The sequence below is a fragment of the Apium graveolens genome, chromosome 8 (genome assembly GCF_009905375.1).
Source record: "Apium graveolens cultivar Ventura chromosome 8, ASM990537v1, whole genome shotgun sequence".
NCBI classification, from domain to species: domain Eukaryota; kingdom Viridiplantae; phylum Streptophyta; class Magnoliopsida; order Apiales; family Apiaceae; genus Apium; species Apium graveolens.
The window spans coordinates 137,608,114-137,626,858 of record NC_133654.1 but is presented as its reverse complement, the minus strand read 5'-3'; positions in this window follow the sequence as shown (position 1 = coordinate 137,626,858).

Sequence of the window (18,745 nt, the reverse complement as noted above, 5' to 3'; positions counted from 1 at the left end):
AGATAAGGAAATGGAATCTAATCTCCTAGAACTCATCCTCATCCTCCTAATGTCATCCTCCTCCTAAAAGTCATCCTCCTCCTGAAACTCATCCTCCTCCTGAGGTTCATTCTCCTTGCTCTCCTCCTTGTGAAACATGTTCACCACACTTTGAAGTTCATCAGCAATCATCTGGAAGGTAAACTGGCTGGTGCGGTCTTTGTGAGGTGGCATCTCTCCAATCTTAGTGTTGACACGGTTGAGCAGAGTCTCAAGCCTCACAGTTACTAGTGACCTTGGTCCCTCTCCAAGTTTCTGGACATCCTGGTATGTCTCCTCCAAGTGCTCCATCAACTTGCCATACTTGCCCTGAAGCCTATCCATCTCAAGTCTCAAACCGGCATAAACGGAGAAAGGAATGGTATTGGGTGGCGGGGCAATCGTGGACGAATGCTCTAGTTGTTGTCAAAAGAAGTATATATATATAAGATTATTAGCGACCGACTCAATTAAATTCTACACTCTCAATTAATATACTTATACCTATATATATCCTAAACTTATTTGGGCTTGTTCAGTGACTCTAAACCTTAGCTCTGATACCAAAAACTGTCACGACCCCAAATTTAATACAACAAAAGCTAATATTAAAGACATACATTAAAAACATGACATATTACAACAATTATCCAAGATCGCTAGGTTTAGTGTTTGAACAACCCAACTACTAACTATTACAAATCAAAAGTAATCTATTCCATCACATCTCCCACTGCTAGATCACTTAACTACCTGAGGTCGCATATGGTACAGGGATTGGTTCGATGATTCTCCTCCGGTGGACTTACGAGCGGTCTGCTTCATTCTAACTATTATTTCCTAGCTGAAAGATATAAACAGAAACAAGTAGTGAGCCAAATGCTCAGCAAGTTCTACTAGAAAAAGATAATCATAGGGTAGAACAGTTAATAATTAAAATGGCATGGGAATGGCATCATCATTTTGAAAACAATCTTTTAATCAAAAGTCATTTTATGACGCTACGGATTACAGTCGGTGATCAGCTGTAAAGTAATCCCGAACCTCGATGGGTTATAAACAATTTTGCTGGGATCCCGAGGTAGCTTTTAAGCCTCAAATAATAAGTGTGGAAAGGACATGCATCTTAGTCAAGATCCACTAATCTCAAGAAAACATTTTTGTCCCTTTGACAATTCAATTTTTAAAACTTTGCATTTTTTTAAGAATTTAGATTCCAAAATATTAACATTTCAAAAGCTCTTTAAGTATGGAAGAATCATATAGGTATTTAAGGGTTTCTAAGCCAAATTCAGTAATAATTATACTAGGACAAGATTTATTGCCAAACGAATTGAGTCATCAAGGATGAGTGCAATGATTCATCAAATAAGGAAGATAGTATTGAAAAAGAGTTATAACGATAATCAACAAAGGTAGGGGTGTCTGATATCAAGTGTAGTACAAGGCGTACATAAAGTTTGGATATGGAATAAAGGATAGTTATCCAACAATAGAGTTCAAGGGATTCAAATTACAAGAAATTATCAATAAAAAGGAAATACCGAAGTAATACTAGAATCAAGTTCAGGGTATACAAGAGAATGAAGAATGCAGGCTAACCAAGATATTTCGCAAAGGAATTCATAAAGGTTCGCTTAGGGTTTATGAGATCATAGGGTGACAAAGGAAATAGGCAATGAAAAAAAGGGGTATGAATCAATCAAGTTGTTGTAAATGATCAAACAGGATTCAAGACCAAGTTATCACAAGAATCAATATTAGGGTTTCTCAGAAATCAATAACTGGTTCACAAGGAACAATAACAGGGTTTCTCAAGAATCAATAACATGTTCGCAAGGAACAATAACAGGGTTTCTCAAGAATCAATAACAGGTTCGCAAGGATCAATAACAGGGTTTCTCAAGAATCAATAACAGCTTCGCAAGAAACAATAACATGGTTTCTTCAGAATCAATAACAGGTTTGTAAGGAAAAATAAAAGGGTTTCTCAAGAATCAATAACAGGTTCGAAAGAAATAATAACAGGGTTTCTAAAGAATCAATAATAGGTTCACAAGGATTAAAATGTATCACTACTTTACCATGGCATTAGCAATATCAATTCATAAGAGAAAACTGAGTTACTTGCATCAACTCAAACAATTTAATAAAATAAAATAAGAAAGTTCGAACACTTACTATATATCAAGAAAGGTACAGGACACTTGTAATAATCATAAGTTGAAATAGGGAAATACTTGCATCATATCTGAAGAAAGGTTTACGACACCCGCAATATATATAGAATTGGCAACGGGATAACACTTGCAATATATCAAAGAAGTCCGGGAACACTTGCCTTAAGATGGCTTAACCAATTCTCGTCTTGATCGTGGGAGCAACCGGGAGCACTACTCGACTTTGATGGAAAGCTTACTATCTTCTCCTGAGCCTACACAATAATATTAAAACTCATCAAAATATATTCTTATGAATCCCATCCTAGTTATAGAAAATTCGACTCATTTCGGCACTTACGCCTATTTACACATTCGACTCTTTAGTAATCACATAATATACAAATGACTCACATAATCATTTATGATCACATAACACATTTAATCACATAATATACAACAGTGATATAATGGTGCACTATTGAGTATTGAATGATCTCACTCAACCAACACAAATGACTCGAAGTGCTTAACTAGTCTAGTACAACCCAACTAGCTTTCCAAATTTGAAGTGCCTTTACTAGACAAACCCCATTTCACTTAGCCACACCTATGGCATAACCTTCTACTGACCTCTTACTAACAAATAAACTCAATGATCAACTCAGGCCTCACCTCTAAGAATATAAAAGCTAAGTGGAAAGAAAAAGTGTTCCTAAGTGCAACTCTTAGGTGACATCGAATGGTACTAAAAGACAATGATCTCCCTTCCACTCAAAGTTTGCCACTAAAATTACTAAACAGGAATCTCAGGTCCTAAATCTAACTTGTGCACTTGGAATGACACCAAGTCCCAACCTAGGCCTCCTTGGCCTACTCTCAAAGATGGCTCTCCCCTGTCGTAGTGACACTCAAACTGCCCTGATTTGAACTCACTTTATACTCTTGGTTTTAACTCTAAACCTTCGAAATATGGCTTAAAAAATCTCCCACGTACTCCCTAGTGTAAATGCTAAAGAAGGCCTAATGAGGGCCTACCAATGACATCACTTTCAAAGCTTAAAAGTGCTCCTCAATCAAACTATCTCTGTTCTGACCATAAGTCATGATTCGACTTGTCCACCTAAATAAATGCGTTTATTTCTTACATTTAAAGCTTCTGGGATCAACTATAGGACAATTCCTAACTTCTGATGGATTGGGCCTCCAAATTCTCAACAAATGCCCATTCAAAACTCTCCTACAAACAAGTGGAAGTTTCTGGAAAATGACAAACCTTATACTAATTCTTCCACCTTAACTCCCACTTATAAACCAAACATCAAATCAATCAATCAAGATTATCTACTAAACTTACTCTCCTAAATTCACAAGTTATCTAAAGGTTGAGATCATTCCATACCCTTATGCACCAAAAATTGAATTATATACTCAAAATAACAAAATCATACTTTCAAGTACTTAAGCATAAACCAAGCATAAATTATAACATGCAAACATAATACCAATCATATATACTCAATAAACAACTTGATATACTCTTGTTTATAAAAATAAAGCTTTATCCATTACATGCAAATCAAATCAAGACTCAAAATCTCATAAAATATAACAGCATTCAGAAATTCAATTTTAACTAAAATATACTAATAGTACTTTGGTTTTGTTCCAAAAATATTGACATGCAAACTTATCAAGATCATACTTATATAAAATTTATAACATGGAAAGGTTTTATACCAAGACAACCACCATATACACATGTTTTAAGCATATAACAATCAAAACTCAATATACAACATAAGTAACTACTCCATTCGGTTCCTTTGGAGTCATAGTCGAATGGATGAGGGAGAAATGGCACATGCATGTGAGTAATTCTCACATTATTTTTCCCTTTACAACCCTTAAGCTAATTTACTCTTTAGTTTGAACCTTAAGTTCATAAAAACTAAGGTTTTCCACTTGAGTTTGAACTTACCTCTTACTTGCAACACCAAATCATCCAATAAACATGTATATCTCTACACAAATATGTATGGAAGGAGTTTATCAAATTTACGAAGGTGGAATTACACTTAAAATCTTGATTTTTGGAAATGAAAATGGAGAGGAGTGTGTGTGTGTGTGTGTGTGCTTTGGCCGAGAGGAAGAAGGAGGGAGGGAAAGGAGAGAGTGGTGGCGGTGAGTGGAGTGTGAATGACACTTGACTCTCTCTCTCTCTCTCTCTATCTCTCTCTCTCTCTCTTTTGGTTAATCACATGCACACAAGTTAGTGGAGAATGCAATTACCACTGTACCCTTGATCCTACAACTCTACTACTTTGCACGCAAGGCTAGATTAGGAAATTTGCAAGCTTTAGATGAGATAGTGGGGTAGGAAATGACATAACTACCCTTGTTTTGAATTGTGAATGGAAATGCATGCAAGGGTAATGAAGTAATCTAATAATTATTAATATAATTATATACAAGAATATATTTTATAAATAAAACCACAAATCTATAAATTACAAAAGTGACATCATAAAATAGCTTAGAATTTTAGAAATTTAATAAAATATAATTCGAAATTTATTAATAAAAATAATTTTAAAAATGATTTTTCTTAGATGATAAAATGCATTTTATAACTTATATAAATAGAAAATAATGTATTTCATGTTTTTTTAAAAAAATAATAATATCACACAATTATTTGGCATAAATCAAATCATACAAACACATATATTCACAAATTAAACCAATATACTTATATATATCATTTATAGGATAATAAAATACCGGTTATGACATTGGCTGTTCCACATAAAAAAAATCTAGCTGAAGCTCGATTGGTTCATACTCAATTACTTGATTCGAATCAGGGATATATGGCTTCAACATAGATACGTGGAACATATTATGAATATGCTGCAACTGCAGCGGCAATGCTAAGCGACTTTCCCTATTGGCTTAAAAACTTCAAATGGTCCTATATACCTTGGGATGAGCTTACCTTTTTGACCGAATCGAACTAACCCTTTCCAAGGTGATACTTTCAACAATATTAATGATCCCACTTCAAAGCTCATATCCTTTCGATGTAAATCGTCATTTTTTCTTTGTCTATTCTGAGCTGCTTCCAACCTCTTCTGAATCAATGCCACTGCATTTTTGGTCTGCTAAACTAGTTCAGGTCCTAGTATTTTATTTTCTCCTACTTCATCCCAATCGAAAGGTGATCTACACTTGCGTCCATATAGGGCTTCATAGGGTGGCATTCCGATGCTAGCATGGTAATTGTTGTTATTATAAAACTCAATCAATGATAAGTGATCATCCCAGTTTCCCTTGAAATCCAAAGCACAAACCCTCAACATATCTTCTATTGTCTGAATCGTTCTCACACTTTGTCCATTTGTCTGAGAATGATAGGCGGTGCTCATGTTTAGCTTGGTTCCTAGACACCCTTGAAACTTAGTCCAAAATCTTGAATTGAATCTCGGGCCTCGATCTGATATGATGGACACAGGAACTCCATGCTTGGTTACTATTTTGTCCACATACAACTTAACTAACTTTTCCAGAGAATATCTTTTGTTGATTGGGAGGAAATGTGCTGACTTTGTCAATCTGTCGAAGATTACCCAAATAGCATCATGATTCGATTTCGTCTTTGGTAGCCCTACTACAAAATCCAGGGCAATCTCTTCCAGTTTCCACTGTGGAATCTCCAAAGGTTGCAACAATCCACTTGGCCTTTGGTGTTCTTCTTTTACCGTCTGACACACATGACACTTGCTAACCCAATTTGTAATTTACTTCTTCATTCCTGGCCACCAAAAATTCTGCTTCAAATCCTCATATATCTTGGTACTTCCCGGGTGAATAGAAAACCTAGAATTGTGAGCTTCTTGCAAAATCTCATTCTTCAATTCAGTCACATTGGAAATCCATATTCTGGAAGAAAACATGAACATACCTTTGATATTCTTTTGAGTACAAACTTCTTCTCCAGTCAAACTATCCAATCCTTAATTTATAACTTCTTCTTGACACTTTATAATTCTTTCCATCAATTCTGCCTGAAAAGTGATTCCGTGCAATTGCTCTTTATTGCCTTCTGGTACTCGAACTTCAATTTCCAGTTTTTCTAATTCCTTTGCTAGTTCCTCAGAAACTTTGATCACATTCAATCTTTCCTTCCTGCTTAAGACATCTGCTACCACATTGGATTTGCACGGATAATAATTGATAGAACAATCGTAATCTTTGATTAACTCCAACCATCTTCGTTGTCTCATATTTAAGTCCTTTTGGGTGAATATGTACTTTAAACTTTTATGATCCATATAAATTTCACACTTTTCTCCGTACAAGTAATGTCTCCATAGCTTCAATGCGAAAACTATTGCTGCTAATTCCAAATCATGTACTGGATACTTCTGTTTATGCGGTTTTAACTGTCTAGTCGCATAAGCAATAATTTTATCATGTTACCTTAACACACAACCTAAACCTTTTAAAGAAGGATTACTGTAGATCACAAAGTTTGCATTTCATCTGGCAATGCTAGGCACTGGTGCTGTCACTAATCTTTTCTTCAACTCCTGGAAACTCTCTTCGCATTTCTCATTCTAAACAAACTTTTCATTCTTCCTTGTCAGCTTGGTCAATGGAGTCGCTATCTTGGCAAAATCTTTTACAAATCTCCGGTAGTAACCTGCTAGCCAAGAAAACTTCTAACTTATGTCAGGGTCTTTGGTTGTTCCCATCTGAATATAGCTTCAATCTTTACACGATCCACTTTGATACCATCCTTATCCACTATATGACCCAAAACCTGAACTTCATCTAACCAGAATTCACATCTTGAAAACTTAGCGTACAATTGCTTCTCTCTCAGCCTTTGAAAGGCAATCCTCAGATGTTCGGCATGGTCGTCTTCAGTCTTTGAGTAGATGAGGATGTCATCAATAAATACAATAACAAACTTATCTAAGTACTCCTTATACACCCGGTTAATTAAGTCCATGAAAGCTGTCGGTGCATTGGTCAATCCGAATGACATCACCAAGAACTCATAATGTCCATATCTGGTCTTGAATGCAGTCTTTGGTATGTCCTCGGGCTTGATTTTCAGCTGATAATGGCCCGATCTTAAATTAATCTTTGAGAAACAGCACGCTCCTTTATGTTGGTCAAACAAGTCATCAATCCTGGGTAGGGGATACTTATTCTTAATGGTTAACTTATTCAACTCTCGGTAGTCAATACACAACCTCATGCTTCCATCTTTCTTCTTTACAAATAACACTGGTGCACCCCACGGGGATACACTTGGCCTAACTACTCTTTTATCCAGAAGTTCCTGGAGTTGTTTAGCTAGTTCCTTCATTTCCACTAGGGCCATACGGTATGGAGCCTTTGAAACTGGTAATCGCTCCAGGAATTAGATCAATAGAAAACTCAATCTCACGATCTGGTGGCAATCCTGGAAACTCATCTGGAAAAACATCCGGAAATTCCCTAACTATTGGAATCTCGTCCAGATTAGGTGCCTCTTTCTCAGTGTCTACAATATGGGCTAAGTAGGCTTCACATCCTTGTCTCAACAATTTCTTTGCTTTCAGTATCGAGAGAAATTTCTTTTCCTGCTTTTATCCTTGATAAATTATCTTGACATTATTTTTTGTATACATCACAATCTTTTTTTTCTTACAATCAATATTTGCCTTATGCTGGGATAACCGATCCATTCCTAAAATCACGTCAAACTCTCCTAACTCGAAGGGTATTAGGTCCGCTGAAAAGGAATGCCCGTGGATTTCTAGTTAAGACTTAGGATAAAATTGGCTTACTGAAAGTCTATCTTGGTTGGCCACTTCTATAGTCAAGGGCTCAGCTAAGTCTTCCAATATTAAATCCATTTTACTCATACATTCTTTCGATATAAAGGACTTAGACGCTCTTAAATTAAACAAAACTTTAACAGGTACGGAATTAAGAGAGAGCGTACTTGCAACTACATCCGAGTCCTGAGCATTGGATCTCTTGGTCATCTTGAAGGTTATAAAAACCCAACAACAACTTTTATATAAAAGAACTACAATACAACAGCAGTGCAAATATCCAACTAAACAGTTACAGTACAACGCTGATAATAACACTGAGTACATAAAAAAATGGCTGTCATAACAGCCTCCGCCTAATACATACTACAACAACATAATGTACATATAAAACAACTACGGAACTCCTGATGAACCAGCTCTGAGCTCTATCTATCCCTGCTGCAACTTCTCTCTAACCACTGCCACTGCCACCAATAGAGCCTAACTCAAATACCAACTAGTTAACCAGGTCCTGGTTCTGAATGTCCCTAAACTCAGAACTAATAAAAGGGTCAATAGAACTAGCTCGCTCAACAGCAGTCTGAGTCAAAGTCCTCACTCGGGCCTGGATATCAGGTGAGGGAATAGGGATGCCCTGGAAGGGTCCAACTGGTACTCGGTCAAGATGCTCTCTAATAAAGGATATGTTCACTGCTCGGTAAACATGATATGGAATCGGGGAGGAAGTACCTGTAAGAGCAGAAGGATTGACTGGAGGTCTAGAGGAAAAAGAGCTCGGTCCACAACCTGGTGGAAAATCCCTAACAGTTGATACAGATCTCCCTTCCCAACGAGGACGGGCACTAGGTCCAGACATATCCCTCAAAATAAACTGAGGCCCTGGTGGGGGAGGAAAAAGGGGTCTCCTCAGCTATGACATCTAGAGTCTGCTCTGAATCTGAACTGTCTAAATCAGACCTGTTCTCCCGAGATGGAGAACTGGAGATCACTATAGGCCACTGTCAATAATATACATATACAGGAAAGATACAAATGAGGTTAAGGAAGTTCTATCAAAATATCAATAGATGTCAGGGTAACGCCTTCGAAACCCTCGACTGACTCTTAGGTTTGCTCCTCTGAATGAGTAGTTGACTCACCTTAGGACACAGTTTCTATACCTTTTTTGACATGTTTCTTAACCTAAATCAGGGACTTAAACATGTAGCTCTGATACCAACTGTGACGGCCTCAACCCCGGGGTCAGGGGCTGACGTCACTAAAATATAACAAACCACAATTATAAACTACTAATTTAATATTATTATACCAACACGACCCCAAAACCAAGATCTGATACAGGTTCAAGTATTATTTAGGTTACAAAACCACAACTACTTATTCAACAAGCCTAACACTCTAACTTATTACTGCAACTCATCAGACCACATGGTCTAATACAAACTACCTCAGAGGAGCCAGGTCCTGAAGGGGCTGAGACTCGGTTCTGCCAAGGTCTGATGGGTCTTCTAGACATCTGCAATATATATATCCAAAACAAGCTGCAAGGGTGAGCAATCAATTTCTCACCAGTACCACTATATGAATAACAAGTAAAGCGGTATATAAAAACAGTTATGGGAAGAGAAATCATAACTCGTTTACGAAAACAAGTAAAACATGTATAAACTGGATATCAATAACTAGCATGCTCTATTAAAATGTATCATTAGTTGTGTGCTGTGTGAATACCAGAGTCCAATTTTAACATGCTATTTTTATTTATAAATCCACTGTTCCATTACAGGAAACACAAAATCATCTGTTCCGTTACGGGAACCACTAAACCAAAATCAAATATATATTTGGACGAATCCTAGGGACAACTGATCATTCTATCCCACCACAAACCTATTCCGAAACTCAGAGACTAGCTAGGTCTCTGTCACGCTGGACTAAGCGATTTCAATAAGGCGCGCAACCGATTTAGCTACTTACTCAAACCCGCTGGGCCGTTACGGGCCTCTTATGCAACCATCCAATATCTGATCCGTTTTATCCAGTTTCCAAAACCATTTATACCTATCTTTTTTAAAACAATTATGTCACATCATACTATCCAAATCCTTTCCAATTTTAATCATAATCTAGAGATATGCATTTTCAGAAGTTACTTTTCCCCAAAACCCAATTTAAACGATTATTTTTAAATATAGGGGATACGTAACTTAAAATGTTTTGTTCCACTATGTAAATTAAATCAACAATTATTCATATACAATGAACTGTAAAAGATTAGTTCAGGGGTACTTCCCTTGCGAAGCTTTTCAACTAACACTAGATCGACTTTAATCTGACTTTAACTTTCGAGTCCTTCAACTGGAACCTACAGAATCGAAATATCTTAGGTTAGACGACCAGTTATGCTTGACATATCCTCTGTAGACACTTTACCTAAACGATAATGATTCTCGACTCGTACTTACACGTAATAATAATACATGTAACAATCAGGGTTTGTTTAGTATTTATTGACAAATATATACGCTCGACTCGTATTTTCGTATTTAAAATTAATTTTAGAAAATTCGGTCAGCGACTCCTCTATTTATAAGCCTACCCGTCGAAACATAATCGACGTTAAATTCCCAATAAATCTCAATTCACAATTCATAACTCGATACGACTTGTAACATAAATATTTATTTATATTCGAAAATAGTTTATATGAATTATTTTATTTATTATATATAATTATTTTATTTATTTAGGACTCAGAACGTATCATCACCGTCCACCGTCGACTCACCGAAGTTCATCGTCGACGGCGGAAAAATTTTGTGGGTACCCGATAAATTTTCGGGTTTCCAACACAAAACTTCGCTGATTATTTTAAAATCATTCCCGCACGAATAATTAATATCACGAATATTATTCAAACAATTCCTGCAGAAAAAGGAAATAAAAATTTAAGATTATAACAATTAAATCCACTGTACAAACTCGGCCCAACAAGGCCCAACAGAAAAGCCCCACCGAAAAGCACAACAGATTAGCACAGCAACCACACACGCGGCCACACGCCACCCACACACACACAAACATAACAGAAACACACATACAATCATGAACACACACACACATAATCACGAATACACACACATAATCACGAACACACACACACATATAGCAGATATATATATATACATTTAACCACAGGAACAAAATCGGAATCAATCGAAGCAACAACCGAACCACGGCCGGAAAGCTCACCGGAAGGCGAGGAAGAACCGGGGAAAAGGAATACAGGGGAGAAAAGAAAAAGAGAAGGGGAGAAACTGAGAAAGAGAGCGAGAACAGCGAGAGAGAGATAAGAACAGAGAGAGAATGATGTTGCGGGATGAAGAAAAAGAAAGGGGGTTGATTTTTATTAGTATTATTTTTTTCTATGTTAACACTCATCCAAAGAACAACACCTGTCCAACTATTTTACTGGAATTTGACACGTTTCTGTGGTTTATAATACGTGTCCCTGCCTCGCTTCTTCTGTCATTCCGGTTCACTTCCCTTTAAAATAACGAACTAGCTACGCACCAAAATTATCGAAAAATTAAAATTTTAATACCAAAATTCTCGGAATATTCAATAGTTAATAAAATAAAATTCTATGAATTTTTAACACATTTTTGAAGTGCAACTCATACCCGTATTTAACGATTTAACAAACAAACGTGCGGGTGAATTTAATCCCAAAAAAATTCCAAAATAATTTTTAAAATTCTCAGAATATTAAAAACTTAATAAAATGTGACTTTCATAATTTTTGAAGAATTCTGGAATTAAATACTGATTTTACAAAAAATTGTAATGAGAAAATCATTTAAAGATAAATAATTAATAAAATATTGATCTCTAAATTTTATAAAATCCCTAAAATAATTATTGAAATTATAAAACTATAAAAATAATTTTGGAGACAATCCAAATATTTATGAAAGTAAATCTGCCATAAAACCACTTTTAAAAGTGAAAATAAGGCAATATGGCTCAATAATTAATTATACAAATAATTCCCACACACCAATAATCTCACATAAATAATAATAATAAAACAACACATGTCTGACAGAACCCATTTGCATATTTTATTTATTTAACCAATCAATAATTACACATTTATATAACACAAAAAATATACGAGTCGTTATATTATCTAGAACTAACTTATCATTTTCATCTTTAACTTCCTTTAGTTCTACTTTAAGGTCTTCGACATCAAGCAGAGTACATCTTAGTGTAGTACTAACGTTTCTATACACTTCTTTTACGGTATCATGTTGTTCAATGCATTCCTTTGTATTGCATCGTGCCATAAGATAGTGATGAGAAACAACATTTCCATACACTAGGACAATATGCCTGAAGGCGACACAATGTTCATTCTCACAAAAGTTATCTGGAGGTAAAACATGAATAGATGGAAATTTTACCTGAGATGAAGATCCTGTAATCAATGCAAGATTTCCATATTATTCTTCTTCATCGTCAGTGTCATCCCAGCTCTTCCCTTCAGCTATGTAAGATTTCACTGGATAATTCCTTGAGCTACCTGAGTCCTTCTTCCGATAAGTCTTTGCCTTTATCCCTTGCTTGTTGGAATTTCCTACATTCAATGGCAAAATGCCCAACCTCATCACAATTATAGCATCTGAACTTGCTTCTATCTACCGTCCATGTCTTGTAACGTGATCCAGAAGATGAACTTGACCTCTGACCATGGTTGCTGCTTTCAGAACCCCCAAAGCCTTGCTTCCTTCAAAACCTGATGTTACTGAATATCCAAGCTAAGTTGGCCATAGTAGGATCTTCCATGCTTTGCAGCTCCTCAATGGTGTAGTAGTCACTTGGATTCGCAGAGAGGTTTCCATCATCCATCTCACCTTCAAAGAGCATTTCAGCTTTAGACTTAGGCTTTTCAGCAGTAATGTCAAGATCTTTTATACCACTGGCTACAAGAGCAGTTATCTTGAGTAGTTCAGCATTTTTGCTATCAACTGTACCAGCACCATAGATGATATTTCTTTGTTCCTGCTCCATCTCATGTATCTTCAATTTACCATAAAACTTCTCAGGTGTCACGGTCTCAAAATCAACTCGTTCACGAACAGATGAAGCCTTATTCTCCAAGTGGTGAGGTAGGACTAGCAAAAACTTCCTGTTGACTTCTCTCTGAGGATAAGTCTTGCCATGAATATTTAATTCATTTAACAGCTTGTTCAATCTTTCAAAGACTTGAGTGATACTTTCTCCAGGCAAGGACTTAAAAGTCTCATATTGTGAAGTCAAGATATGTAGTCGATTATGTCTGACATCTTCAGTTCCTTCCATAAGCAATTTTATGGTCTCCCACATGTTCCTAGCACTCTCATAGACCATAATTTGATGACTCATATCATCATCCATCGAATCCACCTAAGTAAGTTATAGACCTTCATTCAGAGCTATCAGTTCTTTGTCACGAGCACTCCATTCTGCTTCAGGACATGACATTCTCATACTAGGCAACTCCTGTGACGCCCTCAATCTCGGGGTTAGGAAATGAGGACCCATATACCAATAAACTGAAAATAAATAAGCATAAACCCCGATTAACTATTAACAGGATCTATACAGGATTAAGTTTGAGACAAGATTACAACTATCAACCAGATAATATATATTACAACCCAAAATAATCTTTAATTTACACAATCGATTCCGACTTAGAACCGACATATAACCCATTGCATCTTTACCACCTTCCAACTACTACGCGTGCTCACACTCACTGCTACCTGCTCTGGCATCCGAAAACATATGACACGGTAGGGACTTCCAGGAACGCTCAGGTGAGCTGAACGCGCAAGTCTGGCCATCTTCTTTCTTAACTACCATGGTTAGAGCAAAGAAAATATATTTAAGCACAAAATCTTAGCAACTACATAGCAGTTCTATAAAGCAATAATAGTAACAATAGCAAACTCATAGGCATTCTACTTTTAAATCTCTAGGTGGCAGATTTCTATATTTGGCTATACAAGGTTATGAAGAAACGTTTGGGCTTTCAAGAATCAAGGATTAAGATAGGGTGAAAGCCGACATTCATCGCAACCCAATAGCAGGAGAATCATATCATAAAGGCATAATAGCATCATGGACAAGATATTTGCCATCATGGCATCATGTTATAAACATTTATAATCAAAACAACTTCAAAAACTTCATTTTAGGATGCTACAGATTACAGCCGGTGATCAGCCGCGAAGTAATCCCGAACCTCGCTGGGTTCTCAAATATAATGGGATCCCTAGGAAACATTTAAGCCTATCAATTGGTGTGAAAGGGACTTGCGTCTGAGACCAATCCACTAAATCAAGAAACATTCTTTTGTTAAAGAGCAATTATCTTTTATAAAACTGATGCCAGGGAGAAATTACAAGGATTCTAAACAATAGGATTTAAATTATCAGTCGAGGATTGAAGTTATGGGACTCTTATTAGAAATTGAATTATCTTCTCACAAGCGGGATCATCAAGGATGAGTACCAATGATTCAACAACTAAGGAAGAAAGTATTGAAAAAGAGTTATAACAATAAATAACAAAGGTAGGAGTGTCTGATATCAAGTGTAGTACATGGCGTACATCTAGTTACAAAGTTTGGATATAGAAATAAAGGATAGTTATCAAACAAAGGTAGTTCAAGGAATTCAAATTATAAGCAATGGTCAATATAGGGAATTATTGAAGCAATACCAGAAATCAAGTTCGAGGTATACAAGGGAATTAATCAACAAGGCAAAGGTATTCAAGTTAGTGAAGAATCCAGGTTAATCAAAATATTTCGCAAGGAAATTCATAAAGGTTCTATTAGGATTTACGAGATCATAAGGTGAAAAAGGAAATAGGAAATGTAATAGGGTATGAATCAATCAAATTGTTATAAACGGGACGAACAGGATCCAACAACAAGTTATCACAAGAATCAATATTAGGGTTTCTCAGAAATCAATAACAGGTTTGTCACAAGTATTAAAAAGGATCACTACTTTATCATTAGCAATATCAATTCATAAGACAAGGCAGAGTTACTTGCCTAAATCGCTTTCCTGCTTTACTGAAATTGAAACTGAACTACTAAAGCTGAACTACTGCCACCTAAGTTTCCTTTCCCTTTTCTAGCCTGAATGCCTCCACTATTTGAGTCTACAATCCTGAATGCCTCCGCTATCTGAATCTACAATCCAAAACATAATCCTTAATTAGATACTTATTCGCACTCGACGTTCCTTGAACGTCTAACGATTATCCCAACTCGCATTAAAGTTTAACTTATATACACGAGTATAATCACAGAATATTCACATAGCACTTAGTAGTATATATTTATATACTTAACTCGTATCTTCAAGCATAATCATAGAGTACTCATATAACACATGGCGAGTATATACTTGTATACTTAAATCTTTATCTTAACAAAACAATCACAATCTAAATAACTCGATAACCAAACAACTATTCCTTCATTTTTAACTATAAAATTCGAACCAAAACAAATGGTACCAAGCCAAGAAATCAACATGCAGCCACTAAAATTGACATGCAACTAACCAAACATCTTTTAAACACCAAATCAATCTTATATAAACCAAATAATTAGACTCTAAAATCAAATTGACCAAATAACTTGAATCAACCCTTTTTAGTACCATATACCATTCGGATTTTTCAATAAAACATAAAAATTTATCAAATATCGACATGGAAGGTTCCATTTACAATTTAAACCTATTTTAATCCATTCCAAACAAGAACACTTCTTGAACTTATTTCTTTTAAACCAAAAACCGAACCAAAACATTATTTTTGAACAAAATCTTAACATGCATAAATCTAATCATTTATTCCGTTGAAAACCGAATGAAATCCATGCTTTTAATAATCAAAACTTAACTTATTCATACGTATATACTCACATATCCAATATAAACAAAATTCTATTTCCAAATTAAACAATAACCCAATTAATCAACAAAATAACTTGTAGAATCGACATGCAATCAATCAACTCAATATGCAGTACTCTAAATCACAAATCCAACTTAATTAAACTCATGATCTTATCATTTAACCCATCTTCTTTCCAAACCAAACAAAATATAACTTGATTACACTTAGGAATTTACATGCATGCAAGGAAAACAACTCAAAAACAAAGGTTTATATATATATATCATCAAAACCAATAGAACATTAAAACCCTTTTGCAAAACTCATTTATTCGAACCAAAAACCAAATCTTTGAACCAAAACCCTTTGTAAAATTTGAATAAAAATCAAAATCCCTTTTTAATAGCAAAAATTCGAACCTACCTCCAAAAAAAATCCAAGAAAATCACACAACTTATGTACTATACTTTCTCTTAAGATCATACACTAAGAAATTATGTTTTCTTAGATATAACCAAGAGATGTTGATGGAAAAACTTTATTAAACACTTGCATTCAAGGAATATATGAATAGGGGATTGAAAATAATGAAGATCAATGGCAAGATCTTTAAATTCTAAGTAGATTTTGGTGTTGCATGTAGGAGAGAGAGAGAGAGAGAGAGAGAGAGAGAGAGAGAGAGAGAGCTCGGTGAGAGAGAGAAGAAGAGAGGGAGAGAGAGCAGAGAGAGCCGAGAGAGAAGAAGGAGAGGGGAGAGATGAAAAATGATGTGAATGAAGTGGTGGTAGAAATGACGAGCCTTATGTTTGATTCTCCCATGTGCTTATATTAGTGGAATTATAAAATTACCAACCTACCCTTCTCTCACTACTAGCACAAAATGCATGCATGGATGATATGGTAATTTGGTTAAGTTGAAATGAGATAGTGGGGTGGTTAATGACACAACTACCCTTATCTTATATTGTGAGTGGAAATGCATGCAAGGGCAACTTGGTAATCACATAATTATTAATCTAATTAATTACAAATAATACATTTTATAAATAAAACCATAAATCTATAAATTACAAGGGTGACATCATAAAATAGCTTAGAATTTTAGGAATTTAATAAAATCAAATTTGAAATTTATAAATAAAAATAATTTTAAAAAATATTTTTCTTAAAGAATTAAAAATGCATTTATAACCTATATAAATAACAATTAATGCACTTCTTATTTCCTAAAATTCCAAATAATATCATACAAGCATATAATCACATAATCATACACCTTAACATAGATTCACATATCACGTATCGTAATGAAATATACTTAATCATCAAATTTTCCTTTTTACTAATATTCGTTCTTCACGTAACTGGTCGCGTCCTGACTGACGGCCCGACGCTGAGCGTTTTCAACTATGCTTCGCAATCATTCTCTTTATATCAGCTGACACGTCAAACTGGAATATAATATTTATTTAAATATTTCCATTCTCACATAATAACACATAATTTACATAATTACACTTTACTCGCATAATTAATTCGCGAAAATTTCCAGTCGTTACAACTCCGGATGATCCTTCATCGGAACATGTCTTCCTTCTCTCAATACCTTCATATACTATGGATTTGACGCTCGAATATATAATAGCATTTTCTTCTTCCATAGATTGTATCTCGATTTATCGATGAGGAACCTTAATACTACTAACCTTCTGAGAACTCATCTTTTCAGATCTTAGAAAAATTTGCAATATACCGTCTTAGAATATAATAACCCAGTCAGTCAACAATACTAATCCAGTCAAGTTAAAACCAACAAAACCCAAAATCAGATCTACATACCGAAACCACTCCCAGAATCTGTACAACCAAAATTAACAACAAAACTTGCTAATCTAACGGATCAGATCTGTATATCAATCAACAAGCTCTGATACCAATTTTTAGGTCCAAAAGGTACATACAAGGGGGTGAATGTATGTTCTTCGTTTTCTAAAATTAATTACAGCGAAATATCAAAACTAAAATGAAATAAACAAACAAAGAAATTCTGGGTAAATATTCTTTTTATTCAAAAGTATAAATACCCGGAGGTTTGCTTACAACTCCAAATACAAAGATCTGAAGCTACAAATATAAAAGAACCAAGGCAATAAGCTATAAATCTAGGGTTCTTCTTATCACTCTAAAAATCAAAAACTCTTATCAAAAGGTATTAAATACAATCAAGAGAGTTTTAAATAGTGAGTGTTACAAGTTTGTAAGGCTTTAAATGGTGTGGAATAAATTGGACATGACCTCTTCTTGTTAAATCAAGATTTTAAAGAGTGTTGAGATAAAACTTCAAGAGCTTCGCACTTTGTAAAAATAGAGAGATATACAGATTCAATTTGCCGTTGTTGATTACATTGATTGATAGGCTTGGAGAGAGAAGAAGACACGTGGCTTAATTGTGTCCAAGCTTTTTTTGAATTGACAGCTTGTGAAAATTGATTTCCTTAGAATTGTAGTAACCTGCGACCATGTGTGCACTTCCAAACTGCGACCTCTGCTCCCTTGTAGAGTGAATTTAACTTTAAAAAAAATACTAAGTTACGACTCCTTCACCTAGTACAACACTTGATTTATTTTGGTTAAATCTTTTATAACCTGCGACCTCAGAGAAGTAGTAGTAGTAGTGCAGCACTTAGTTTTTATAATCCCTCACCAAACATGTGACTTGCTTCCTTGAGAGTGTTTGTTACTTAACAAAAAAAATGCTTT